The 27,663-nt window shown below is 39.6% G+C and overlaps 1 pseudogene across 1 annotated transcript in view; it reads right to left on the bottom strand.

The window, feature by feature from the left end:
- Positions 1–27,409, bottom strand: part of LOC308512490 (centriole and centriolar satellite protein OFD1-like) — a 43,560-nt pseudogene extending 16,151 nt beyond the window's left edge. The window contains exons 1-8 of the transcript in view: positions 27,262–27,409; positions 25,885–26,021; positions 25,097–25,259; positions 9,825–9,923; positions 6,230–6,325; positions 4,158–4,231; positions 2,487–2,581; positions 1,397–1,586 (exon numbers count right to left, since the gene is read on the bottom strand). The product of the transcript in view is annotated as a centriole and centriolar satellite protein OFD1-like (transcript). The remainder of the gene's footprint in view (positions 1–1,396; positions 1,587–2,486; positions 2,582–4,157; positions 4,232–6,229; positions 6,326–9,824; positions 9,924–25,096; positions 25,260–25,884; positions 26,022–27,261) is intronic.
- Positions 27,410–27,663: the final 254 nt, after the last annotated feature.

Below are 27,663 nucleotides of genomic sequence, written 5' to 3'. Positions count from 1 at the left end.
CAACAGTAAGTTTTCCCATCTCACTTAGCAAAAGCAGCTAAAGATATTTTAAATTGTTCTTTCTTTTCTTTGTACACATGTAGTTAATACCATATTAATTCTATGGAATGGACTAAGAGCACAAATTTCAGAAGAGTTGAATGCATGCAGAGGCAAAGTTCACTACTCTTTTCTAATGCAAATGAAAGAAATTCTTTCAAATCCTTTAACTAACCTGAAAGCCCACCTCTTTCCTCTATCACACACAGGAGGCATAAAAGGAGTTCTCCATCAAAACCTGTTAAGTACCCCTAGGTCTAATCTGATCTGTGCACCAGTCAGCAACACTCAGGGTTCAAGCAGACATCAGATGGAGTTCCACCATTTCAGTCACTGAAGAACCACTAAAGGGTGATTCATGTAGGTTAGCCACTAAGGGTGGTATAGTTCTCTGGGCTAGTAATGGGGCCATGCTGTTAACTCCGTGGGCCCAAAGTAGGAGTGGGGAAACTTTCTTCTGCCAAGGGCCATTGGGATATTTATTTTTAGTTAGTTATTTATTTTTAAATATATTTTATTGATTTTTTACAGAGGGGAAGGGAGAGAGATAGAGAGCCAGAAACATCGATGAGAGAGAAACATCGATCAGCTGCCTCCTGCACATCCCCCATTGGGGATGTGCCCGCAACCCAGGCACATGCCCTTGACCGGAATCGAACCTGGGACCCTTCAGTCTGCAGGCCGACGCTCCATCCACTGAGCCAAACCGGTTTTGACATGGATATTTATAACATCATTTGCAGGTCATACAAAATTATCAACTTAATTAGCCTCCTATATTTGGTCAAACATTTAATTAACTCACCCCTAATGCCTTGGCAGGGCCAGATCAAAAGATTTTATGGGTCTTCTATAGCCTGTGGGCAGGACAGTCTCCACACTTGGCCTAAACCATCAGGGAGGGAAGAATTCCCAGAATTGGGAGAGAAAGATCTGGCACAGGCACAGAGCAATGGTGAGAGGTCATCCTGTAAGCACTGGATCTTGCCTTGCTGAGAGGCACAGGGCCAGCCCACAGCCAATATATACAGTGGGGGTGAGGATGCAATGGTGGAGAGGGAATAATAACCTCAACCTCACTCTCATTCCTCCTTCTCAATGGCCAAATCTGAGCAGCAGAAAGTGAGGGGAGATTTGTACAACCCAGAAGGCAGATTTGTAGTTTAAAGATACTTCTTAGTGACACTAATAATATACTATAGTAATAGCAAGCAAAAAAGGAAGTAACTTCAAATTGAGAATCTTAATTTTACAAAAATTTTCCTGATTGAAGCCTTCCTTACAGATACAAAGCATAGTGTCATAATATTAAGCTAATATGAATTACAAAGACATGCAAATCAGGAAAAAGACATACGGTTAAAAAGATGCAAGTTTTCATTTCTGCTCTCTTCCAGTTGTTGTTTAAGTAATTTATTTTGAGCCTGAAGCTCTAATTTCTCTTCTTTTAGAAGCAAATAGCCACTCATCTCTTTCATCTCTTCATTCAGCAGGTGGTTTTGCTTGGTTATTGCCAAGAACTGGGCCTTGAGAGATTCGAGTTCAAGCTGGAATTGAAAAAAAAACTTGCATTTGAACAGTTACTGCAGTACTTCTTATGCAAAAACTGGCAGGCTGCTATAAACTGGGTGTAATAGTAAGTAAGGTCACTGGACAGAGGACTCATTCTCTGCAGTAAGAAGAACCTGATTCCAACATGGAAGCTTATCTTTGCCCTAGAAGGGGCGGGGGAAGTTCATCCAACCTTATACTTATGCAGAACCCTGGCCTACAAAGCAAGTGCTTCAGATTAAGTTTGTTGCCCATTTTCCAGATACAACTAAGGTCCCAATAGCAATCACAGACTGCAGCAATGTTTATAAAAATGAAAAGCTGAGCTATCACAAACATGCTGTGGTGCTTTCCTTTTTTTATACATTTCATGTTTACATACAAAAGTCTACAATGTTCTCAAATAAATAGATCATTACAGCTGCAAAAATACATTTTATGTGCAGGATATATCCAGGTACATCAAGTTCCAGCTCTGTCCTTCAGAGAGCACACGTGATGAACAGCAAGAAAATAAATGGCATGTGAAAAACACATCTCATTCTGTTTTATCCTGTAAGATCCCAATGTAATGACAGGAATGTTCACCTTCTGCTGATGGGAAGGAAGGAGAGGCTAAGGCAGAAACTAAAAGCACTGGCCACCTGCTATGGGCTAGGCACATAGGTCAGCTCACCACGGAACCTCAACCACCCCAATGATTAAGGAACTTGTTCGAGGCAACAAGCAGGAAGGACTAAAAGGAAGAACTACTAAATTAACTTAAGTTGGGCCTTCTTAGTCATAAAATAAACAGTCTAAACACATCAAGCTAAATAATGTATGGCTGAAACTAAAATTTCATCTACTGCCTTGAAGTTTTATCGACTTCAAAAAACAATAGGCTTAGCAATTACCTCAAGTTCTTTCACACGAGTTGCAGAATGATTGCATTCTTCTTCCTGTTTTGAATTGGTAGCCATGGACTGCTCTTGCAAAAGAATAGGTTTTTCTGAAAGAGAAAGCCAACCAATTTAAGATGTTTTTCTAGTGAATAAAAACTCATTTAAGAATTTATGTACAATGTCAGACCTAATGACGATTATTTCATCATCTAAAATAGCAGGTGTCAGAGTCAAAAATCAGTAGGGAAAGTAAGAAATAAGTCCTATTACCCAACAGGTGATGGGAAGTCTTAATGGTCACATATATTGTGAACTTTCTTCCACTACACATACCAACCAGTTGCACCAGCTGCTCAGAGCCCTCATACACAAAGATCTGAATTTCCTTAAATACAAAGATTTGTCTTATGATTTTAGTGTCTATTTCATCATTTTCACTTCATTCAATATGAGTCTTTGCAGATATATCATTAAAAAAAAATTAGCTGACTACATGATGGTACTAATTCCTAAGAAGTATTAGTCTAGTTTTCACAAGATAGTCACAGAGGAGCAGCCACACACTGGGTGACCTTATGGGTCTTTATCAAGTACCCAGCTCTGGTTCCTTTGAAATTTCTACTTAAGTTCACTTCTTTTCATAGACAAGTTTCTACAAATATACTGAGACATAAAATATCAAGAGATTGAAAAATTATTCAACTTTCCTACTCCTGGGTTAGTTATAAAACAGTTTAGGAAGTTATATGTCAGGTAAAAATATCATGAGGCATAAACATATGTTACAAGTAAAAGAAATAAGGAAACAGGTCACAGGGAATGGAGAAGTTAAAATTTTCCATAAGTAAAAAATGAAGTCTCTCATGCTTAAAACCACAATGAGATATCACCTCCCACCTGTTAGAACAGCTATCATCAATAAATGGATAAATAACAAGTGCTGGCCAAGATGTGGAAAAAAGAGAACCCTCATACACTGTTGGTGGGAATGCAGATTGGTGCAGCCACTATGGAAAAACAGTGTGAAGTCACTCTCCCCACCCCCACCCCCCAAAAAAAAATAATAATAAGAGCGGCCATATGTTCTAATAATTCTACTTCTCAGTATATGTAAAAAACAACATGCCAATTTGAAAAGACATACATGTGCACCCACATGTTCACTGCACCATTACTAGTAACAGACAAGATTTGGAAGCAACCTAGACTACCATCAATAAATGAATGTGTGGATACAGAAGATGTGATATATTACTCAGCCAGTGAAATGAATAAAATCTTGCCACCTGTGACAACATGGATGAATCTAAAGGATATTATGATGAAATAAGTTACAGAGAAAAACAAATACCTTATGATTTAACTTACATGTGGAATCTTAAGAAATAAAAATAAACAAAACAAAACAGACAGGCCCATAAATATAGATAACAAGCAAGTGGTGGTCAAAGGGGAGGGAAGAAAGTAGATGGGGGAAGAAAAACCTCCTGAATACCCTACCTCTCTCAGGTTAAGGTCATTTTTGATACGTAAAATTAAAAGAACAAAATAATGATTAATTTTGTAGTAAGAGTAAAATGTAAGCTACACACACACATATAAATTTAGAACAGGCCCAATTTAGGAAGCTAATAACCTATACCAGAAATTTACAAATGCAGCTTTCTTCTCCACAAGAATCACCTTTATTCTTCCTGTCCTCTTCACCCAGTCTGTTAGATCTATCGATGTAGTCATCCTTTAGCTCAAGTTGATACCTGAGAATTAGAATGACCAAAATGATTTTCTTGTCACTTTCCTGAACAGATTCCTATCAATGTATGGGTTTCTGTGGCACCCGGGCACCTAAGGGCATGAACATGGCCATGCATAACTTCAAGGACTATCAGTACCAAAGCCCAGAGATGCAAATTCTGAATATAAAACCTGCTACAATCCTTTAATTTGGTCCCCAAAACTCGTTATTGTGAGGTTATTGAGAACAATTATTCCATGGTGGTCTGGATTGGCACACAAAAGTAAATTAAGTTCAATTTACACTGGTACAACTGACTCTAAATCCCAAGAACAAGAAGTCAGTCACATCCACCTGCCTTGCCTTGCACCCCATCCCCACCCCAAAGAACTTTTGCCCTCAAGGGCTGGGCATAGGGTTCGGGGCCAACTTCGACCACCCTCATATCTGGGTTAGCAATACCAAAAGCACACTTTCAAGTTTTACTTATCTCCACCAACTGCCACTAGCAGACGTTTCAGTTGAGAGAGATGGTGAGTATCCTGTGAATTCCCACCCTTGCTCAAGTCATAGAGGATACCCAAACCAGACAACATCAAACAGTACATGATCTGCGAAGCAGTGGGAAAATTAACATACACATTTACTCATTCATTTATTCCTAAGGGTTTAACAACTACAGACATGTCAGCACTTGCTATTACACTCGAGAAGCTGACATACTATATGTATGTCATCATTTCAAAATCTATACATGGAAAGGTACTATATTTTAATTAGAATTCTTTTAAAGAATAAGCTCAGTACTATGTAATGTAAGTACTATGTAATGTAATCTCATGACAAATTACGGGCAAGGCAGTAAAAAGAGACCACTTATTAAGACATACCAAAAGTTAGTTGAGTCATCTCTTCACCACAAATTCATTTACTCAATGAATATTATATGAACACCTGTGTGCTAGACACTACACTGAGCACTGTAGAGAAAAGTTACCATATGGGCTTGATGTCTGCACTGAGTAGTTAATCACTGCAACACATTAAAACTCAGATTATAGGGAAGTCATAGTAACCATAGTTAATCATATTTTCCTTTTCCTGTATAATTTTTTTGCTCCATTGTTAATTTCCATTTATTTCTTTTGATTCTGGCTTTGCAGAATCTTGAAGGAATACAGGGCACATGTTACCTGATAAGCACTAAAACCACTAGGCAGAATAATTTATAAATTGATAGATACCTCCATCGTAGTGGCAAGTATGAGGCGGGAGAGGAAAAGAGAACTAAAAGGCATTATAATTCCAGCCCTGGTCAGCCTGATTCAGATGGTTGAAGCACTGTCCAGTGCATTGGAAGGTCATGGGATCAATTCCTGATCAGGGCACATACAGGAGGCAACAGATCAATATTTCTCTCTCATGCTGATTTTTATCTGTCTCTCTCCTTTCCTCCCTAAAATTATTTTTTTTTAAAAGTGAATTTTTAAAAAGTTGATCAACCTGTGGGTCGCGACCCCTTTGGTGGTTGAACGACCCTTTCACAGGGGTCGCCTAAGACCATCCTGCATAACAGCTATTTACATTACGATTCATAACAGTAGCCACATTACAGTTATGCAGTAGCAACGAACATAATTTTATGGTTGGGTCACAACATGAGAAACCGTATTTAAAAGGTCAGAAGGTTGAGAACAACTGCCTTAGATCAACCACTTTTATAGTTTATCTACAATGTGAGCTGAGCAACTCACAATGTGCCATAAAATGAAAGCAAATCACAGACCCTCAATACATGTTAGAAAAGCTATGAGTAAGAAAGAGCAGAGGATGCTATTCCCTATACTGTAACTCTGTAAAATTATCTTAAATATTCATGGGAAAGGCTTGACTGTCAATAAAAAACACGTATTTTTTTAAACACTATCACCATAAAATGTTAAGTCTTATCTACTTCACTAGTATTGCTGTGTTTCCATCAACTTATTCCAAATCTATTACTTGTTTAAGAACACCAAACAATTTCTTTAGAATTTCATTCTTGAGCTTTTGGTCACAGGTCTCCTCCATGCTCTTTATATTCAGGATCCTGTCTCCTAAGTGCATCAGCCACACTTTTATGATTTTCTTCTGTAGCCTCTGATATTAGCAAAAATATAAAAAGCAAAAAAAATAAAACTGTAATTGCTGAAGTAAAGACTTTAGGAGAAAAAAATAACATAATTTTAGCTCCACAAGCTAAAACTGTTATGTGACTGTCACTGCTGGGAAGTAACTGGAAAGAGCTGGAGTTCTCCATCTATTTTATGAACTGACCAAGTTATGTGGGATCTGAAGTAGCAGATGGAGCAGCATGGTGCACCAGGCTGCAGGGAGTGTGCAAGTTTCAAGAACAAAGTGCTTTTCATAGAAGATGATGAACACTTAAAAAATGATTGCAGGTAATAAATGGCCATAATAAATTCAGAGAAAAGCTACATACCAAACTTAAGTTAGTGTACTTTTGCTTTAGTACTTATTTCTTCAGTAAGATTATTTCTGTGAGGTTTAACTGATCAGCCCATAGGTATGAAAGACAAAAGATTTGTTTCTGATATTTAATAATCTAGTGATTGAATACTGAAGAGTGCTGAACAATAGAAAAAGATAGATAGGTCAATCAGAACTTCCAAATACTGAAGAATGGAATGGTCTTCCCTTTGATCGAGCCAGGTAAGTGCTAGGGAATGCTGACCATTCCAAGCAAAGGATAAAAGCTCTATGTGTTAGCACCCTCTGCTGACTAACATGTAAAGCAAAGGAGCAGTAAACTATACTTATTAGCTTACTAGATGCCTGGTGCACAAATTCATGAATGGCAGGGGTCCCTCCACCTGGCTGATCACGGTGGTCTCACACAGTCCTGATCTTCTCACCCAGTCCCAATTGGGGCTGGGGTGGGATCACAGGAGGGCTCCAGGGCAAGTCTGGTCCTGTCTTGCCTGGTCCTGATGGGCCCCACCCCAGCAGCAAGCAACTTACTGGTTGGAACATCTGCCCCCGGGTGGTCAGTGCAAGTCGTAGCGACCAGTCAGTTGACCACTCGGTCAGACACTTAGCATATCATGCCTTTATATATATAGGTTGTAACTCACAGCACAGAATGTTCAGCATGAACTTTCCCCTGCCCCTGGTCTTGGAGACCGCATGTTCTTCTAAGGCTCTGCTCACCAAATTCAGCTGCCACATGAAGTAAATTGCATTGTGTGCGTGGAAACCCTTTGTAGGCTCCATTGCTGTGTCTTTACTTCGTTGCAGTTCCAATTACTCCAACATAAAGACAGACACCCTCATTATCAGGTAACACCATCATGGTAAGACCCCTGCTCAGCCTACTGCAGTGGTTTTTAAATAGGCCATGGGTCGCCCCAGATGGTTTGGTAGAGTAGGTACAGCCGCAGCCTGCGAACTAAAGGGACCTAGGTTTGATTCCGGTCAAAGACACATTCCTGGATTGCGGGCTTAATCCCCAGTATGGAGCACATGCAGGAGGCGATGGATTCTCTCTCATCATTGATGTTTCTCTCTCTCTCTCTCACTCTGCCTTCCTCTCTGAAATCAATAAAAATAGTAAGTAGGCCATTAATCAAACGTTGCTGCTCTCCATCCAGTCCCCTCAAACCCTCTTTTGTCTTTGACCCTCCCCACACACACACTCTGCTGCGGTCTGTAAAATGGGGTCAGGATTTCTACTTCAACCAAGGGCAAAGCTTCCACATGGACCTCCTTCCCCGACTGTCTTTGCCCCCAGTCCTGTGGGGTTTCTCCCTCCTTCCCCTCCATCTAACTTGGTGGGCCCTGCTCTGCCCCCTCCTCATGTGACCTCCTGTCCGCAGCCTCCCACTTTCTCCTCTGGGGGCAGAGCTCTCCAAAGGCTGTGTGGGAATGGAGTGGGCTGTGCAGAGTGGGGTGGGGCAGACAAGGCAGTACAGGGTGTGCAGTGGTGGAGAGCTCTGTGGGCCAAGTCCAACCTTTGGAGAAGAGCTGGGGTGACAGGTCACCGGGAGGAGGAGGGAGGGATGTAGACCTTGTCCTGTGGGAGAGGCACTGGGTTCCTGGGCTATCCCCACACAGCAGCTTTTCTAGGCCCCTGCACAGCTATCATCCTCCACCTCTTGCTGCCTCCGCCTCAAGTTTTGGACTCAGTTTCTTTGACTCAGCCCCACCCCCCTCTCAGCTGCGTTCCAGGAGCCTGAGGCTGCACGTTGGCTTTGGGCAGCTATGCCTGGCCTGCACCCTATAATGGTGTTACCCACTCTCCTGGAGTAGTTAGTGAAACTTAAATAAATATAAGCAGCTCTGAAGATTATAAATTGAGCACTGAGAAGGCCACAGGCTGCGGAGGGCTGCATAGTCCAGGCTCTCAGCATAGAAGCCTCCCCAGCCACCCGGTCCCTGCTGGCTCCCGCCCCCACCTGCCTCTGCCCAGGGCTCAAGACAAACCCCAGGAACTTCCTGACAGCTCTCACCTCACATCTCACTTTCCAGTCCAGCCCACCAGTGCCCACAGCAAGCTAACCTACTGGTCCGAGCATCTGCCCCCTGGTGGTCAGTGCACGTCATAGTGACTGATCGACTGATCCAGTGGTCAAACTCACAGTGGAACTCCAGTAGAGGGAATAATTTGCATATTAGGCTTTTATTACGTAAGATATCAGCGATTTTCAACCTTATTTATCTCTGACACACATAAACTACTAAAATTCTGCAGCATGCCAAAAATATATTTGCCCATTTATAAAAAACACAACAGGTATATTTTTGAATCGTTCACAATGAACCGCTATTTTGTGTTGACTGTTGTCTTTTTTTTTTTTATTTGAAAATCTAAGGAAAAAGAGGTTAATGCCCTTGACTACAGTCAGGTATGTCATGTTTTATATATTCTTGCAGCACACCAGTTGAAAATCGATGGCTTATTTGTCACTTTCCTTTTCTCTCATGATCAATTTACCACTTCAGTACTGCTTAGAACAGAGTAATGTAGCAGAGATGAAAAATAAAATGAATTAAAGCCTATATAAATGATCTAACCACATTAATGAAGACCAGGACAAATCCACTAAGGAAGTAAGAGTCAACTAATAGTAGAACCTAATGGAAATGAAACCTGTTTCATAAACTAGACTGGTGAGCTTGCCATTAATGGCAGGTACAATGTGAAGAATGAAATAGTGGTGAGCACTTAGTACACACACATCCATCACCCAGTACAAATCAAGTCAGAGCCACTGCATTGAGTTACTACATGCACATGGAACCGTTAGATCTCAATGACTAAACATAAGTGTGTGACTGAACATAATTTGTTAACAGTTGTTAGCTTCTTCAAAGTACTGGTCTGGTTTTACTGTAGCCTGATGATGGTGTCTCACTGCTTTTCATCCCAATAACTAATATTTCAAAAGCAAAATCCTAGTCTTTGTTTCTCTCAACTTATGCCTTTTAAAACTAGCCGAATGCACCTTTACAACCAAGAACTCTACTTGGCAATTAGCATTAGAATAATTAGTAGTATTTGTTTTAAACTCACAGTCTCTCAATAGTCAAAATGAAAACATTACTTACAAATCAAAAGCTTCAATTCTTTGCTTCAGTTCTGCTTCTCTGCCTCTTAGGAAATCGGTATCTTTCAGTAGAAGCTGTATTTGAGCATAAAGTTCTTTTGTTTCCATCTGTAGAGGAAAGCATTAATTGTAGCAAGCAAGCTGAGGAAAATAAGACAGGTTTGAACTAATGGACTGCTTCCTACATTCCAGAGAACAAAGTACAGACATTTAGAGGAACAATTTCACTTTTAAAACATTCCATCTCAAGGTATGCATTTTGCCTATTCTAGTTACACAAGAACTTACCTCCTAGTCCAGGGGTGGGCAAACTTTTGGACGCGAGGGCCACAATGGGTTCTTAAACTGGTCCGGAGGGCCGGAACAAAAGCATGGATGGAGTGTGTGTGTGAACTAATATAAATTCAAAGTAAACATTATTACATAAAAGCGTACGGTCTTTTTTTCTTTTAGTTTTATTCATTTCAAACGGGCCGGATCCGGCCCGCGGGCCGTAGTTTGCCCATGGCTTCCCTAGCCCAATGACTGTTACGCTATATTACCCTAATATCCCTTGTGCAGAATATCCTGACACTTCCTTAACATTTTTGTAAGTTCTCCAGAAAAAAAAACACAAAAAACAAAATGGGGGAACTTAACAAAGTAGAATCCCCATGGTTCAATAGTCGTCTGAAAGTTTCAATTCATGGGCGGTTCTGACTCAGAATGAACAAGCTGGAATGAAACTGTGAAAAATAGATCACACTTACATTTGTGTGTTCACTGAGCAAGGATTTACTGAATATCATGTCAAAAAGCACAGTGAGCTGGATATGAAAAGATGAACAGCTACAGTCCCCATCTTTTAAAAAATTCACAATTTACTGAGGGAGAGAGAAATAATACTACAATGTGATAATTTCACAACCAGAGTCCAGTCTCCACGGCAGGAATGATGCCTAAATGAGTCTATCAATGGGATTCAGGGAAGGCGTCACCAGGAAGCATCATTGAAGCTAAAGTTTGAAGGACAGGACAGTTTTATCAGGGAGAGAAGGGGGTGAACAGTCGGGTGGCAGAGTAAAAGTATGGTGCCTTTTATGAGGATGCCAAGCTTCTCCAGTGCCTTCAGAGAATCTGACTGAATGGAGACAGGCTGTCAACTGGTTGATCTGATCTAGTCAGTCACTCATTTTAAGGTTCAAAGTGTTAGTCTGAACACAACCCATCATCTCAAAGACCAGTGCTTCCATTTATTTTTATAGCTAAAATTAACCCAATTCCCAGAAATGCCAGAAAAAATTGGAGAGGGGGTGTGGTCACCATTAATAACTGGGTTTTACTGAGAAGCTCCAAGAAAGGTTGACACTGGAAGCCTTTTAACTTCAACCATCTCCTGGTATCAGTAGTCCTGGCTGAGGAAACCATGACCCCAACCTAGTTAGGTCTGACAACCCTTGGGAAAGGAACTGTTTTTCCAAAAGAAACAATCCAATCTCTTTTGCTGGCATGCACTCCCCACCATTCCTCAACCTCTTCATGTCCTGTCCAGTCATTTTCTGGGTGACAAGATCAAATGGCCACTGGATGACACTTATAAGCCCCAGACCCTTCTACTGCAGGGACCTTTGCCTTTGCTCAGATGGAAGCACATTGCATTTGGTTTCCAACTTCACCTAGAACCCCAACCTGCAACTCTGTCCTGTTGGTCCACCCTTATTCTTCCATCTGTCTGTATCCCCAGACTTACTCCTTGATGTCTGAGACTGCCACGTAGCTCTCCCTTCTCTCCTGGATTATTAGTCATCCACACTCTGCTCTGGTTCCGCTCACCATCATGCTGAACCCCAATGTCTTCAACTAAACAGGCTGCCTTTCTCAAATGAAATAAATTCAGCTCTATAAAGCTACACTCCTCAACTACGACCATTTTTCTGCCCTCATTGACCTTCCAAATCCTCCCAAGAGCTGCAACAGAACAATCACCTACAACAAGCATGTCAAACGCATGGCCCACAGGCCGCACGTGGCCCACAATGAATATTTTTGTGGCTCAGCGAATATAACAGTATGTAGCGTTTTAATAAAAATTTCATAACCTGATTTTTACAATAACCTGTTTTACATAATTATTAATTACTAACTACATTTGCTAATGACTGATTATAATTGTGTTGCATTCATTTCCCTTATGTGCCTTATGCGCAGGCGTGCCATTTCTCTCCATTAATACTAGCAGACAATATTTTAGCACCCGATGGCCACATCATTAGTCTTGTACTGACTTGTTTGGTATGTGCAACAGGAAATACTTTGCTTTTGGAGAATGAGAAAAGTAGGTTTATTTGCATTGTGCTTATTAATCTGTCCAGTTATTCAGTGTCTGGGAAGTTAATGTTCAATGCACAATACTGATTTTTATTAAAACGTTCTATTATTTTTGGTTAACGATTACTCATTTATTTCAGCCCTTTGTATTCAACATGTCTTTATCGAAATAAACCTTTCTATGAAAATTGAAGCTTTTGTTTTGCAGCCCACATAAACTTGGTTCGTGTTAGTGTTTGAAATTCTTGACCTACATGCACTTGGTCTGGTCTACTTCAATTCCAGGTTGCCCACTTCAGCAGTACCCTCAAAACAGCTCGAGAATCCTGTCAGCTTCAGAGAGCTGCTCTGCTCCTTCTGCAACCCCCCGCCACCCAGTGGCCATTCCTTACCTCTGGTCCTCTCCTCAAAGGTCACTTACCACTTAATTCTCACATCTGCTGCAATTTTAGTGAGGTTGTCTCATGCCCCTGACTCAGACATTCACTTCCACTCTTCCTTCCAGTAATCTCGAAAAAAGAAGTCTTAGTATCCTTTTCAAAGCTGATTCTTCCAGGTGTATTCTTGACCGCAGTCCCTACTAGTCCTCTAGGCCAGTGATGGCGAACCTATGACACGCGTACCATTTTGGGTGACACGCATCGACAGAGACAAAAAATTGCGTATTCATATATTTGTCTCTCGCAATGGCCAGAGCTGGGCATCACTCGAGTAATATTATTACTCATGTTACTCATGATCAATTACACAATTCTAAAACCAGATGTAAGCATGTACATCAGTGTTGCGTAGCAAAGATACATTGTGAAAACATCCAAGATACACTGTTCCAATATTGGCATTAATATAAAAAGGTTAAGAATTGCACTATAAAGAGATTAATCTTTACTCAAGACACTTTATTTTTACTCGAGTGACAAAACGCCCAATTCTGGAAACGGCCTCATTATTGTCAACATGTGCCTCGGGTAAGCTTCCTGTGCGTTCGGGTGCATTCGGCAAACGGACGCACTTGATCGCCATGTTCATTAGGGGACAGGAGTGGGAGGGTTAGAAGAAAAAGATATAAGGGGAGAAAAATGGCGGAGGTATAAACGGACGTGTCCTGTGCCTTGTCCTGGAGCAGATAAGGGTGAGCAGCTGAAACGGGTAACATACAGCCCGAATAGGCAGAGGATATTCAGCTGAGAGACAGTCTGCAGCTGGGAAAGACAGAGAACTCCCAGAAAAAAAAGGACGGTTGGAGACTGCAGCTGAAACATCTCCCTGTGTGCCGGCTCAGCAGCGGAGACTGTGCCATCTTGAGTGGCTGTTACAGACAACCAGAGATCAGCTACTAACCTGGAAACAAGGGATCTCAAGCAGCGTGACTGCGTGAACTCAGACGAGCACTGCTTCTTCTCACAGAAAGGTTAGACTTCCCCTAAAGGTGCGGTTTGCAATTCAGGTTGGAGAGAGAACCGCGAGGGGCGAAATCTGCGCCCCACAGAGTCCGTGGCCCTTGGGACCAGCGTGACCCTCAAGTGGCGAAGGGGCCCCACAGGGCAGCTGGCAGAAGGGAACGATAAAAATAAGCACATAGCTAGACTGGATGCAAAAAAGCAGCCTCGGATTCTCCCAGTCTGCCGGGTGCTTGGTGCCAGGGGCGAGTGGGTGTGTGGAGACAGTGCGCAGACCTGGAAGGTGGAGGCTTGCAAATTCACACAACTTCTCAGGCTCTTGTTGTTACAGTTCCCCTTAGATCCGTGTGTTTGATTATTAAACCCAGTGGATGGGATTCCCCAGGTGGGGTCATTCACAGAGCCTGTAGGGGAAAGACATTTTGGGGAGCCTGGGAAACAGAGCGGGGAGTAATGATTAAAGAACCAGCTCTGGGCAGTGGACTTTCCCAAACCAGTTTCAAGTAACATAGAGAAAATAAACCCTAACTACTGGATAGAGAGGACTTATAGCCTCGGAGGTCAATCCAGACACACTGCCACCCAGAGGCAGAGCCACGAACTGTCTCTTCTGTAAATACAAATAAAGGCAGTCTGGTAAACAAATACAACCTGCCTTAAAATCAGGACTGTGGTTTACAGCACAGAGGAACAGTGTATCGCAGGGAAATTCAACACTCTCCTAAATGCCTGGCAGGACTAAGGCGTGACAAAAAGAAGAGTAGAAGATCTGAAGCACCTTCACTACTGTACATTTTTAACTTTTTTTCTTTTTAATTCTTTTTTCACCATTTCATAAAGAACCTATTATTATTTTTTTTTCATCACCTGATTTTACCTTTGTAATTACATTTTTTAACCAGTATTATTGCTATCATTTTACCATTTTTTCAAGTGTCATTTTATTTTTTTTTCATTATTTTATTTTGGAATTAGTGTTCTACACTCTATTTTCATCGTTCCTTTAGCATCATTTCTCTCTCTCTCACCTTTACCCTTAAGCCATAACTCTTCCTCACTTTTCCCCTTTTGTTGTCCTGTTTCTCTTACCCTATTCCTGCTTTAGATTTTCCCTATTCATTCTTTTTACCCACTGTCTAAATTTCACCGTACTGATATACCTAATTTCCAATCCCTTGCTCTAAATCCATATACACCTCTCTCTTATCGTTCTTCACTATCCAATTTTTTTTCTCTGTCGTTTTGCTAGTGTTTGCTTGATTTTGAGTATATATATATTTTTTTATGCTTGTTTGGGAGATTGTTTTGTTTTACATTTTTATTTTTCTGTTTTGCTTTTTCTTTCTCTGGTTATTTTTGTGCTTCTGTTTTCCCTTGCCTCGCTTGATATTAGTGGTTGATTGTAGTTTGCATTAATCTCCAGGGGTCTGCTGCTGGAATTCATTGGGATTAGTTGTGGTTCTATTAGAGTTTTCTCCCAATACAAATAGCCTCTTCCCCACCTCTAATTCATTCTCTCACTTTTTTTTCTTCTTTCTTCTCTCCCTTTTCCCAATCTCATTTCGGCATTCCTTTTTCTTTTTTTCTTTTTCTCTTTAATCTTTTTCTCTTTTTTCTTCTTTATCCCCTAATTCTCTTCACTCAGTGGTCACCTTTATTTGGGGTTATTAATATCGTAAATACATTTGTTTTCAGTGCCTTGTATGTTGTGCCTTTTTGTGTTGTATTTTGTGCCTTTAAATCAACGCATCAGAAAGAGAACTACATAACCAAACACCTGGAGAAGAGAGATCATGGTGAAAAAAGAACCAACCCACATATGAAAGAAAAACAGGCATCATCAGAAAAGGAAGTAAACGAAATGGAGGCAATGGAGGCAAGCAACCTGTCAAAGAAAGAATTCAGAGAAATGGCCATAAGGTGGATGAAAAGAATGGAAGACAAATTCACCAATATGTGTAGGAACCAAGAGGAAATGAAGAAAAACCAAGAAGAAATGAAAAATGACATCACTGCTATAAAGAACTCAATAGAAAGCATCAACAGTAGACTAGAAGAAGCAGAGGACCACATCAGTGAGCTAGAAGACAAGGTAGGAAAAAATACCCAAACAGAACAGCTTCTAGAAAAAATAATTAAAAAGCATGAGGAGAGCCTAAGAGAACTCTGGGACAACACTAAACGAAACAACATCCGAATAACATGGGTCCCAGAAGGAGAGAAAACTGAGCAAGGAATAGAAAACCTGTTTGAAAAAATAATAAGGGAAAATTTCCCTGAGATAGGGAAGGAAAAAACTCACACAAATCCAAGAAGCTCACAGAGTCCCAAACAAAATGAACCCAAAAAGACCGACACCAAGGCACATAATAATTAAATTGGCAAACACCGACAAAGCAAGAATATTAAAAGCAGCCAGAGAGAGACAGAAAGTTACCTACAAAGGATCCTCCATCAGACTAGAGACCGATTTCTCAACAGAAACACATCAGGCAAGAAAGGAATGGAATGAAATATACAAAGTCATGCAAAGGAAGGGTCTGAATCCAAGAATACTGTACCCAGCGAGGCTATCAATCAAAATTGAGGGTCAAATCAGGAGCTTCACAGACAAAAACGGTCTACGGGAGTTTATTACAACCGAACCAGCAATGCAAGAAATGCTAAAGGGTCTGCTGAAAAAAGAAAAAATAGGAAACAAAGAAGGAATGCAGCGGTAAAGATAAAAAATGGTGACTAACAAGTTTCTATAAATAATAACTTTAAATGTAAATGGATTAAATGCCCCAGTAAAAATGCATAGGGTAAATGAGTGGATAAGAAAACATGACCCATATATCTGCTGTCTACAGGAAACCCACCTCAGAAAAAAAGACGCCCACAGACTGATGGTGAAGTAATGGAAAAAGGTTTTTTAGGCCAATGGAAGTGAAAAAAAAACCGGGGTAGCAATACTTATATCTAACAAATTAGATCTCAAAGTGAAGGACATAAAAAGAGATAAAGAAGGCCACTTCATAATACTAAACGGAGGAGTCCAACAAGAAGAAATAACTCTGGTAAATATATATGCACCCAATATAGGAATACCCAAATATGTAAGAAAACTTCTGGAGGAGATCAAGGGAGAGATTGACAGCAATACAATCATAGTAGGGGACCTTAACACCCCATTATCACCATTGGACAAATCCTCTAAACAAAAACTCAGCAAAGAAACATCAAACCTAAATGACTCACTAGATCAGATGGAATTAATTGACATCTTCAGAACATTTCACCCCAAAGCCACAGAATATACATTCTCCTCAACTGCACATTTGTCATCTTCAAAGATAGAGCATGTACTGGGTCACAGATAAAGTCTCTTCAAATTCAAGAAAATTGAAATCATATCCAGCATCTTCTCAGACCACAAACGCATAAAACTGGAAATCAACTACAACAAAAACAATCCAAGAAAATCAAACACATGGAGACTAAATAGCATGCTATTAAGCAACGACTGGGTTACCAGAGAGATCAAAGAAGAAATAAAAAACATCATGGCAACAAACAAAAATGAAAACACAACAATCCAAAACCTATGGGACACAGTGAAAGCACTCTTGAGAGGGAAGTTCACAGCTCTACAAGCCTACTGCAAGAAACAAGAAACAATGAGAATAAATGACCTAACTCTACAACGCAAAGAGTTAGAAAGAGAGCAACAAAAAAAGCCCACTCTAAGCAGAAGGAAGGAAATAACAAAGATCAGAGCGGAGATAAACAACACAGAGACCAAAAAAAACAATACAAAAGATCAACAAAAACAAGATCTGGTTCTTTGAAAGGATAAACAAGATTGATACACCTCTAGCCAGGCTCACCAAGAAACAAAGAGAGAGGACCCAAGTAAACAAAATCAGGAATGAAATAGGAGAAATAACAACAGACCCCATAGAAATACAAAGGATTGTTAGAAAATACTATGAACTCTACTCCAACACACTAGACAACCTGGAGAAAATGGACATATTCCTAGAAAAATACAACATTCCAAAACTTAATCAGGAAGAATCTAAAAATTTCAATAGGCCAATAACTATGGAGGAAATCGAAGCAGTAATCAAAAAGCTTCCAGCAAACAAAAGCCCGGGGACAGACGGCTTCACAGGGGAGTTTTACCAAGCATTCAAGGAAGACCTAAAACCTATCCTCCTCAGACTATGTCAAAAGATCCAAGAGGAAGGAACACTTCCCATCTCATTCTATGAAGCCAGCATCACCCTAACACCAAAACCAGATAAAGACAACACAATGAAAGAGAATTATAGGCCAATATCCCTCATGAACATAGATGCCAAGATCCTCAACAAAATCCTAGCAAATCGGATCCAGCAGTACATCAAAAAGATCATACACCATGACTAAGTAGGATTTATCCCAGGGATGCAAGGATGGTACAATATCCGCAAATCAATAAATGTGATACATCACGTAAACAAATTGAGAGAAAAAAAACGTATAATCATATCAATTGATGCGGAAAAAGCATTTGACTAAATCCAACACTCTTTCTTGATAAAAACTCTCAGCAAGATAGGAATTGAGGGATCATACCTCAACATAATAAAAGCCATATATGACAAACCAATAGCCAACATCATAATCAATGGGCAAGAACTAAAATCATTCCCCTTAAAATCAGGAACAAGACAGGGATGCCCCCTCTCACCACTCCAGTTCAATACAGTACTGGAAGTACTAGCCATTGCGATCAGACAAGATGAAATAAGAGGCATCCAGATTGGAAAAGAAGAAGTAAAACTGTCCTTATTTGCAGATGACATGATACTGTACATACAGAACCCAAAAGACTCCATCAAAAAATTATTAGACTTAATAAATGAATTCAGCAATGTAGCAGGATACAAAATTAATGCTAAGAAATCCATGGCATTTCTTTACACCAAAAGTGAACTTACTGAGAGTGAAACTACAAAAGCAATCCCATTTACCATTGAACCAAAAAAATTAAAATTCCTAGGAATAAACTTAACTAAGGAGGTAAAAGACTTATATGCAAAAAAACTACAGGACACTGAAAACAGAGGTAGAGGAAGACAGAAACAGATGGAAGAACATACCGTGTTCATGGATTGGTAGAATCAACATCATCAAAATGTCCATACTACCCAAAGAAATCTATATATTCAATGCAATCCCCATTAAATTACCAATGGCATATTTCACAAATCTAGAACGAACGTTCCAAAAATTCATCTGGAATAAAAAAAAAAAAAAAGATCCCTAATAGGTGCAGCAATCCCGATAAAGAAGAACAAAGTAGCCAAAACCGGTATGGCTCAGTGGACAGAGCGTCGGCCTGCGGACTGAAAGGTCCCAGGTTCGATTCCGGTCAAGGGCATGTACCTGGGTTGCGGGCATATCCCCAGTAGGAGATGTGCAGGAGGCAGCTGATCGATGTTTCTCTCTCATGGATGTTTCTAACTCTCTATCTCTCTCCCTTACTCTCTGTAAAAAAATCAATAAAATATATTTTTTAAAAAAAGGAGAACAAAGTAGGTGGGATCTCAATACCAGATATCAAACTGTATTACAAAGCCACTGTTCTTTTTTTTTTTTAAATATATTTTATTGATTTTTTACAGAGAGGAAGGGAGAGAGATAGAGAGTTAGAAACATCGATGAGAGAGAAACATCGATCAGCTGCCTCCTGCACATTTCCCACTGGGGATGTGCCCGCAACCCAGGTACATGCCCTTGACCGGAATCGAACCTGGGACCCTTCAGTCCGCAGGCCGCCGCTCTATCCACTGAGCCAAACCGGTTTCGGCTAAAGCCACTGTTCTTAAAACAGCTTGGTACTGGCACAAGAACAGACATATAGGTCAATGGAATAGAATAGAGACCCCAGAAATCGACACAAACCACTATGCCCAATTAATATTCGACAAAGGAGGCAAGAGCATACAATGGGGTCAAGACAGTCTCTTCAATAAATGCTGTTGGGAAAATTAGACAGATACATGCAAAAAGATGAAACTAGACCACCAACTCACACCATACACAAAATTAAACTCAAAATGGATAAAAACTTCAATGTAAGATGGGAAACCATAAAAATACTAGAGGAATCCACAGGCAGCGAAATTGCAAACATATGCCCAAGGAATTTCCTCTCTGATAATGCTCCTAGGGCAATGGAAACTAAAGAGGAAATAAACAAATGGGACTACATCAAAATAAAAAGCTTTTGCACAGCAACGGAAACCATCAACAAAACAACAAGAAGACCCACTGTATGGGAGAACATATTTGCCAATGATACCACCGACAGGGGTTTAATTTCCAACATTTACAGGGGTCTCATGAAACTTAACAAAAGGAAGATAAACAATCCAATCAAAAAATGGGCAACGGACCTAGATAGACACTTTTCGAAAGAGGACATACAGAAGGCCGAAAGACATATGAAAACATGCTCAAAGTCACTAATTATAGGAGAGATACAAATCAAAACGACAACGCATTATCATCTCACACCTGTCAGAATGGCTATCATCAAAAAATCAACAAACAAGTGTTGGAGAGGATGTGGAGAAAAAGGAACCCTTCTGCACTGCTGGTGGGAATACAGACTGGTGCAGCCACTGTGGAGAACAGTATGTAGCCACCTCAAAAAACTAAAAATGGAACTCCCATTTGACCCAGTGATCCCACTAGTAGGAATATATCCCAAGAAACCAGAAACACCAATCAGAAAGGATATATGCACCCCTATGTTCATAGCAGCACAATTCACCATAGCTAAGATTTGGAAACAGCCTAAGAGCCCATCAGCAGATGAGTGGATTAGAAAACTGTGGTACATATACACAATGGAAAACTATGCTGCGGTAAAAAAGAAGGAACTCTTGCTTTTTGCAACAGCATGGGTGGAACTGGAGAGCATTATGCTAAGTGAAATAAGTCAGTCAGAGAAAGATAAATACCACATGATCTCACTCATTTGTGGATTATAGAGAACAACATAGACTGATGAAAAGGGACAGATCCAAAGACTGAGAAACAGCAATCAGGCTATCAATCCCCAGAAGGAAAGTAGGGGAGGGCGGGGGTAAGGTGAAGAGATCAACCGAAGGACTTGTATACATGTATATAAGCCAAACCAATGGACATGGACAACAGGGGGATGGGAGCACGAGTGTGCGGGGAGGTTGGGGAGGTTGGGGGTTAATGGGGGGGAAGAGGACACATTTGTAATACCTTAACTAATAAAAAAAAGAAAAAGAAAAGAAAAAGATATACAGTGCAACAGTGCTCGACGAGACATTCGGCGTGTCAGATAATTGATTACAGCACCATATATTTGTTGGTTATACATACTATTTTTGAATTGTTTTGCACCAGGAGTCAGTGCAACAACACTGCAAAAAGTTAATAGGTAAGAAAACTATCAACCTTTTGTAAAAAATGCCGTCATTTATATTCATTTTTGCAGCCTTGTGATGGAGAATCAAAAAAATAAAAAAGCAAGATTGAATGATAAGGGAAGTGGAAGTAGCAGTAGCCGACCCTTTCAAGACATATGCACCGAGATGTACGGGATTGTCAACAGAAACAACAATTCATTGTGCATACTGTTTAATGAAACAGTAGTAAGCAGAACGTGGAATGTAAAGAGACATTTTGAAACTAATCATTGTCAGTTCTTGAAAAAAAGTATTGATGAGAGGAAGGAATGCATTTCTAGGCAGCTACACCTCTATAAAAGTCAATCAAATTCCATCATTAAATTTGTAAGATGCTCTACAAATTTAATATCAGCAAGTTACTATATTGCTCTCTCCATAGCTCAGCATTGAAAAAGCCCTCAGTGACGGAGAATTTAGTAAGGAAACATTTCTAAGAGGTGCACCAGCTCTATTTCACGATATGAAAAAAAAGATGATGTTATTAAAAGAATTTCTAAGTTACCACTCAGTAGAAATACTATCAAAGGCAGAATAGCTCTCATAGCCAGTTAGCCTGGAGGCCAAATCACCCCCAGTATTGCCGACAACAATCAAGGCGTAACTACAACAAGACTGCACACAAAGACCACTAGGGGATGCACCAAGAAAAGATAAAAAAATGCGGAGACAAAGAAATAGGACGCAAATGTCAGAAATGGAAGATATAGAGCTCAAAACCACACTTTTAAGGTCTCTCAAGAACTGTCTAGAAGCTGCCGATAAACTTAGTAAGGCCCTCGAAAAGACTGGTGAGACCGCCGATAAATGTAGTGAGATCCTCAAGAAATCTAATGAGACCCTCGATGTTGTGATAAAGAACCAACTAGAAATTAAGCATACACTGACTGAAATAAAGAATACTATACAGACACCCAACAGCAGACCAGAGGAGCGCAAGAATCAAGTCAAAGATTCGAAATGCAAAGAAGCAAAGAACACCCAACTGGAAAAGCAAAAAGAAAAAAGAATCCGAAAATATGAAGATAGTGTAAGGAGCCTCTGGGACAGCTTCAAGCGTACCAACATCAGAATTATAGGGGTGCCAGAAGATGAGAGAGCGCAAGATATTGAAAACCTATTTGAAGAAATAATGACAGAAAACTTCCCCCACCTGGTGAAAGAAATAGTCTTACAGGTCCAGGAAGCGCAGAGAACCCCAAACAAAAGGAATCCAAAGGGGACCACACCAAGACACATCATAATTAAAATGCCAAGAGCAAAAGACAAAGAGAGAATCTTAAAAGCAGCAAGAGAAAGAAACTCAGTTACCTAGAAGGGAATACCCATACGACTGTCAGCTCATTTCTCAACAGAAACTTTGCAGGCCAGAAGGGAGTGGCAAGAAATACTCAAAGTGATGAATACCAAGAACCTACAACCAAGATTACTTTATCCAGCAAAGCTATCATTCAGAACTGAAGGTCAGATAAAGAGCTTCACAGATAAGGAAAAGCTAAAGGAGTTCATCACCACCAAACCAGGATTATATGAAATGCTGAAAGGTATCCTTTAAGAAGAGGAAGAAGAAGAAAAAGGTAAAGATACAAATTATGAACAACAAACATGCATCTATCAACAAGTGAATCTAAGAATCAAGTGAATAAATAATCTGGTGATCATAATAGAATCAGGGACATAGAAAAAAAAATCATACACCTATGGGTGAGGACAGTAGGGGGTGGGGGTAAGGGCAGAGGGTGGGGTGGGAACTGGGTGGCAGGGAGCTATGGGGGGAAAATAGAGGAACAACTGTAATAATCTGAACAATAAAGATTTAATTTAAAAAAAAAGGTAGAATAACAGATCTTGACAAAAACGTACAAAGTCAATTAAAAAAAGACTTAAATAGATGTAAATATTTTTTGATTTCTCTTGATGAAACTACTGATGTCACATCATATGCTCGGTTAGCCATTATTGCTAGATATTCTGATGGTCTCACTATGAGAGAAGAGTTGATAAAGTTAGAATAAGAGCCAATGAGTACATCAGGAAACCAAATATGTAAAGTTGTTATAAAAACATTCAGTGTCCTAAACCTTGATATCTCTAAAATTGTGTCAGTCACGACAGACGGGGCACCAAAGATGGTGGGAAAAAAGTGGGATTCCTGAAATTGTTTATGGAAGCTATTAGACATCCACTTGCACCTTTTCATTGCATTATCCATCAGGAGGTGTTGTGTGCCAAATCGGGATTCTCTGAATTGAATGATTTAATGTCAGCTGTAACAAAAATTGTGAATTTTATAGCTTCTCGACCCCTTCACAAGCGAGAATTTTCTGTACTTTTACAGGAAGTTGATTCAACCTACAGTGGACTACTGATGTTCAATCGTGTGAGATGGCTAAGTCGAGGAAAACTACTTGAGCGATTTGTGGAGTGCTTTGAAGAAATTATGGTATTTATTGAGAATAAGGATCTGGCAAACTTTCCTCAGATCAATGATCATAAGTGGGTCGGCAATTTGATGTTTTTTACAGATCTCTCTGTTCATATGAATGAACTGAACTTAAAATTACAAGGTTTTGGCAAAAATATTGACGTTATGTTTGGATACATCAAATCTTTTGAAAGTAAACTTAAAATTTTCAAGCGAGATATTGAAACTAAAACTCGTATTTTCCTCAGATGAAAAAGTATTTCGAGAAGGCTACTACAAGTGTAATGGAGTCTATACTTATGTACCAGAATATAGTAAACACGTTCTTTGAACAGTTCAGTGAAAGATTCAACCAATTTAGAAGCCTAGAACAGACCATTAAAATAATTAAGTATCTGGATGTAGTTTACAGTACTTTGGAATTGAATAATTTCCAATGGATGCAAATTGATGATTTAGAGATGCAACTTGCAGATTTTCAAGGTAGCATTTGGACTCGTGTTTGTCGACTTAAGGTCGAAACTTGAAAATCTGGAACGAAATCGTTTGAAACATGAAGAGTGCAACTATGAAGAAGAAATTTTGAGTGCTTGGAACAGAGTTCCTGACACTTTTAGCAATATAAAAAATCTAGCGATGGCTTTGCTAACAATTTTTTCATCAACATATTTTTGTGAGACTTTGTTCTCAGCATTAAATAATATTAAAATGAACAAAAGGAACCGGCTAACATGATGTTAGTGGCGCTTGCTTGGCTTTGAAGTGCACCAAGTATGAACCTGCAATCGAAGAAATAGCAGACAAACTTCAGCACCAAAAAAGTCACTAATTTCTAGTTTTCGTACCATTTGATTATCATTGGTTTTTTTTTTAATATTTTATTTATTTATTTATTTATTTTAATTTATTTATTTTAATTTATTGCTTCAAGTATTACAAAGGGTATTACATATGTGTCCACTTTATTCCCCCGCCCTAGACAGTCCCCTAGCCTCCCCTATCCCCCAATGTCTTATGTCCACTGGTTATGCTTATATGCATGCATACAAGTCCTTTAGTTGATCTCTTACCCCCCTACCTCCTGCCCCCCAACCCTCCCCGGCCTTCCCGCTGCAGTTTGACAATCTGTTTGAGGCAGGCCTGCCTCTGTATCTATTATTGTTCAAAAGTTTATAATGGTCTCTATTATCCATGAATGAGTGAGATCATGTGGTATTTTTCCTTCATTGACTGGCTTATTTCACTTAGCATAATGCTCTCCAGTTCCATCCATGACGTTGCAAATGGTAATGATTATCATTGTTTTTATTATTATTTTTTCTTAAATGTACATTGTTTTTCTGTTTTTGTTCATTTTATACATATTTTTTGGTTGATTTTTCTTTGTTAAATGGCATTTAAATATATAAAATAAATATCAAAAATATAAATCTTTTTTTATTATGGTTGCAAATATCAAAAAAAATATATGAATATTTCTATATGTGACATGGCACCAGAGTTAAGTTAGGGTTTTTCAAAATTTTTGACACGCCAAGCTCAAAACGTTCACCATCACTGCTCTAGGTCCTCAAGTGTTCCAGCAAATGTCTCATCTCACCCCTGGACTTTTAGCAAATCTACAAGCAGCTGCAGGAAGGAGCCATCCAGTAAATGATTTTAAAATATTGCCTTCTGGTGCTTTTGAATTCTCTCAAGGAACATCTTTTCCCAAGAAGGCTTTCGATCTTGCTTGACAAGCTCTCCAACATCATTCCCAAACCACTAACTCCTCAGACTTTCCTTTCTCTTCCATTTTAATTTGTACTACTTCAGTATTTTTAAAATGCTTCAACTGCAAATTGACTACAAATCATTGTAAATAATAATACTAAACAATTAGTAACAAATTCTCCATGTTTAAGTTCAATATTCATTAATTATACAGGGTATCCCCCCCAAAATGTATACACACTCTAACAGCCGATAGCTCAATTGTGAAAATGTTGTTTAATATACACTGCCTTTATAATTATTCAAGGTGTGTTTATATATTTTTGGGACACCCTATATTTATAGTTTAATTCATCTTTGGTCTCATTAACTGTTCCTGTAAAACTCATTCAAAAGGCAAAAAGAAACAACAGCAAGTGGAAAGAAAAATAATAACATGCACAAGAGTATATATCATATTAACTATATAATAAAAGCCATATATGCAAATTGTCCCCTTCACCGGGAGTTCAAGCAGGGGCGGGGCTGGCCAACCACCTGCAGCCCGTCCCCTGAGACCAGCCCCACCTGGCAGCAGGTGGCCAGGGAAAGGGAGGCCCCACCAGCAGGTAGCTACTAGGGAACCTACACATGCACTGGGCCTCTAGTTTATTAAAGATTCTAGATATTTTCCTATATACCTAAGATTAAGAATGAAAAGATAAGCAAAAATACCACTTTTGTTAACATCAACAAGATAAACTTACCCTTTCATGCATTTCTGCCTGAAGCTGCTGTTCTAGTTCTCTCTTATATTCATTTAACTTTATTTCTAAAGTTCCTAATGTTGGATGCTGAGGGTAAGCACCTGAAAACTGATCATCAATATGTTGAAGCTTCTCAGCTATTAAAAAAACACAAACAGGGCAGAGGACTCAGGGTAGGTGAGCAAGAAGTCTGTTCAAAAGCAAAGAGTACAGGGATACGGACAGGGGGCATCTGCAATTTACTCTGAAACAATTCAAAAAATTGAGATAGATTACTGGATGAACAGAAAGTGATCAAGCAAACATAATACAAACTTACTGGTGAACTGTAAAACTTTCAACTTTTTTGAATGCTGGAAAATTTCCATCATAAAAGTCAGGGGAAAAGAAAGCAAAAGGTAGGTCAGAAAACAATGGCATCTTTTTCCAGTCTCCAAGTGCCAAAGAGTTCTTTTATGGTCTTTGGTGAAAGCTGAGTCACATGTTCAAAACACTGATCTTAAAATGAATCAGAGATTCTTAGTTTTAAGTCTTCCATTTTACAGAGGACACAGGTGCCCACACAGTGTAGGTGACTCCCAGAGGGCTTAGCAACTACACAATGGCATAACTGGGACAAAAGCCAGGTCTGCTATTTCTCTCATTCCAGTGCTCTCTGCAGCAGACCCGAAGCCCTCAAACCAAATGTGGATTAGAATCAAACATTAACAGAGTGCAAAACCCACACGAGAGTGCAATCTCAATCATGTAAACACCAGTGCCCACTAAAAAGTATGCACAGGAAAAAAAGACTGGCAGAATCAGATTAAGATATTTGAATTTATTGTCTAACAAGTTATTGCTTTTAATGAGTAAGGAGGAGCCAGGATTAATCACAGCATTTTAGCCACCTGTTTCCCTTCTGAGCATACGCCTAAAGGCAGGATGGTACTGTATGTAGAAAGGCTGTCCCATGGAAAAGGATCTGGATCATGGACCAGAAAACTTGGACTCCAGTATCACTTTTCCTTCATCTGGTGACCTTGGTTTCCTCAACTATAACATGAAGTGACGGGCCACTGACTTCTCTAGTTTTCCGCAATGCAAATAGTCTAGGATCTTCTCACGTTAATGGCTATACGATAAAGTTAGATGAGTCACAGGGAAGAGCCTCCCAGTTGAGGGGTTGACCCAACAAACAAGAACATGGGCCTTTGCATCCACCTGGTGATCACAGAGGGAGGGGCAGCACTGAAGATAGGACTGTGCTGACACAATGGGAAATGAGCACTCCACCTGCACACAGTTTAGGAACACACACAACATAGGAAAGCAGATCTTTTTCTTCATTCAAAAAGAAAATAGAAACCTGGAATCAGGAAAAAAGCCTGAAATTACCAAGAGAGTCTTTGCTAGGCAAAATTGCACTTGTCTGAGGGTCCATGTCACAAGTCTCTTTAGCTTGATGATATTCTGCCATTTCTTTTAAAAACTCCACGAGAAAACCTAAAAAACACAATGTACAGTTTTGTCTCACAACTTTCATTCAACCATTACTCAGTCACTTTATAAATTTTGGATTTATGACATTATCCTGTTGTACGTTATGTATCTCTTAAGAATAATTTCTGAAGGAAGTCCTTCCCAAGCATGATACAAAAATCTAGAAGTGATAAAGAGAAATATTTAATAACATAAAAATTAAGAACTTATATATGGCATGAAATAAAGTCAAAAGACAAATGACACACTGGAAGAAAATATTTGCTATAATGAGGAGAAAGCACACTAACTTTCATA

This window comes from Myotis nattereri (genome assembly GCF_964212035.1).
Source record: "Myotis nattereri genome assembly, chromosome: Y".
Classification (NCBI taxonomy): Eukaryota; Metazoa; Chordata; class Mammalia; order Chiroptera; family Vespertilionidae; genus Myotis; species Myotis nattereri.
The sequence above is the reverse complement of the archived record's forward strand: the minus strand, read 5'-3'. Positions and strand labels throughout refer to the sequence as shown.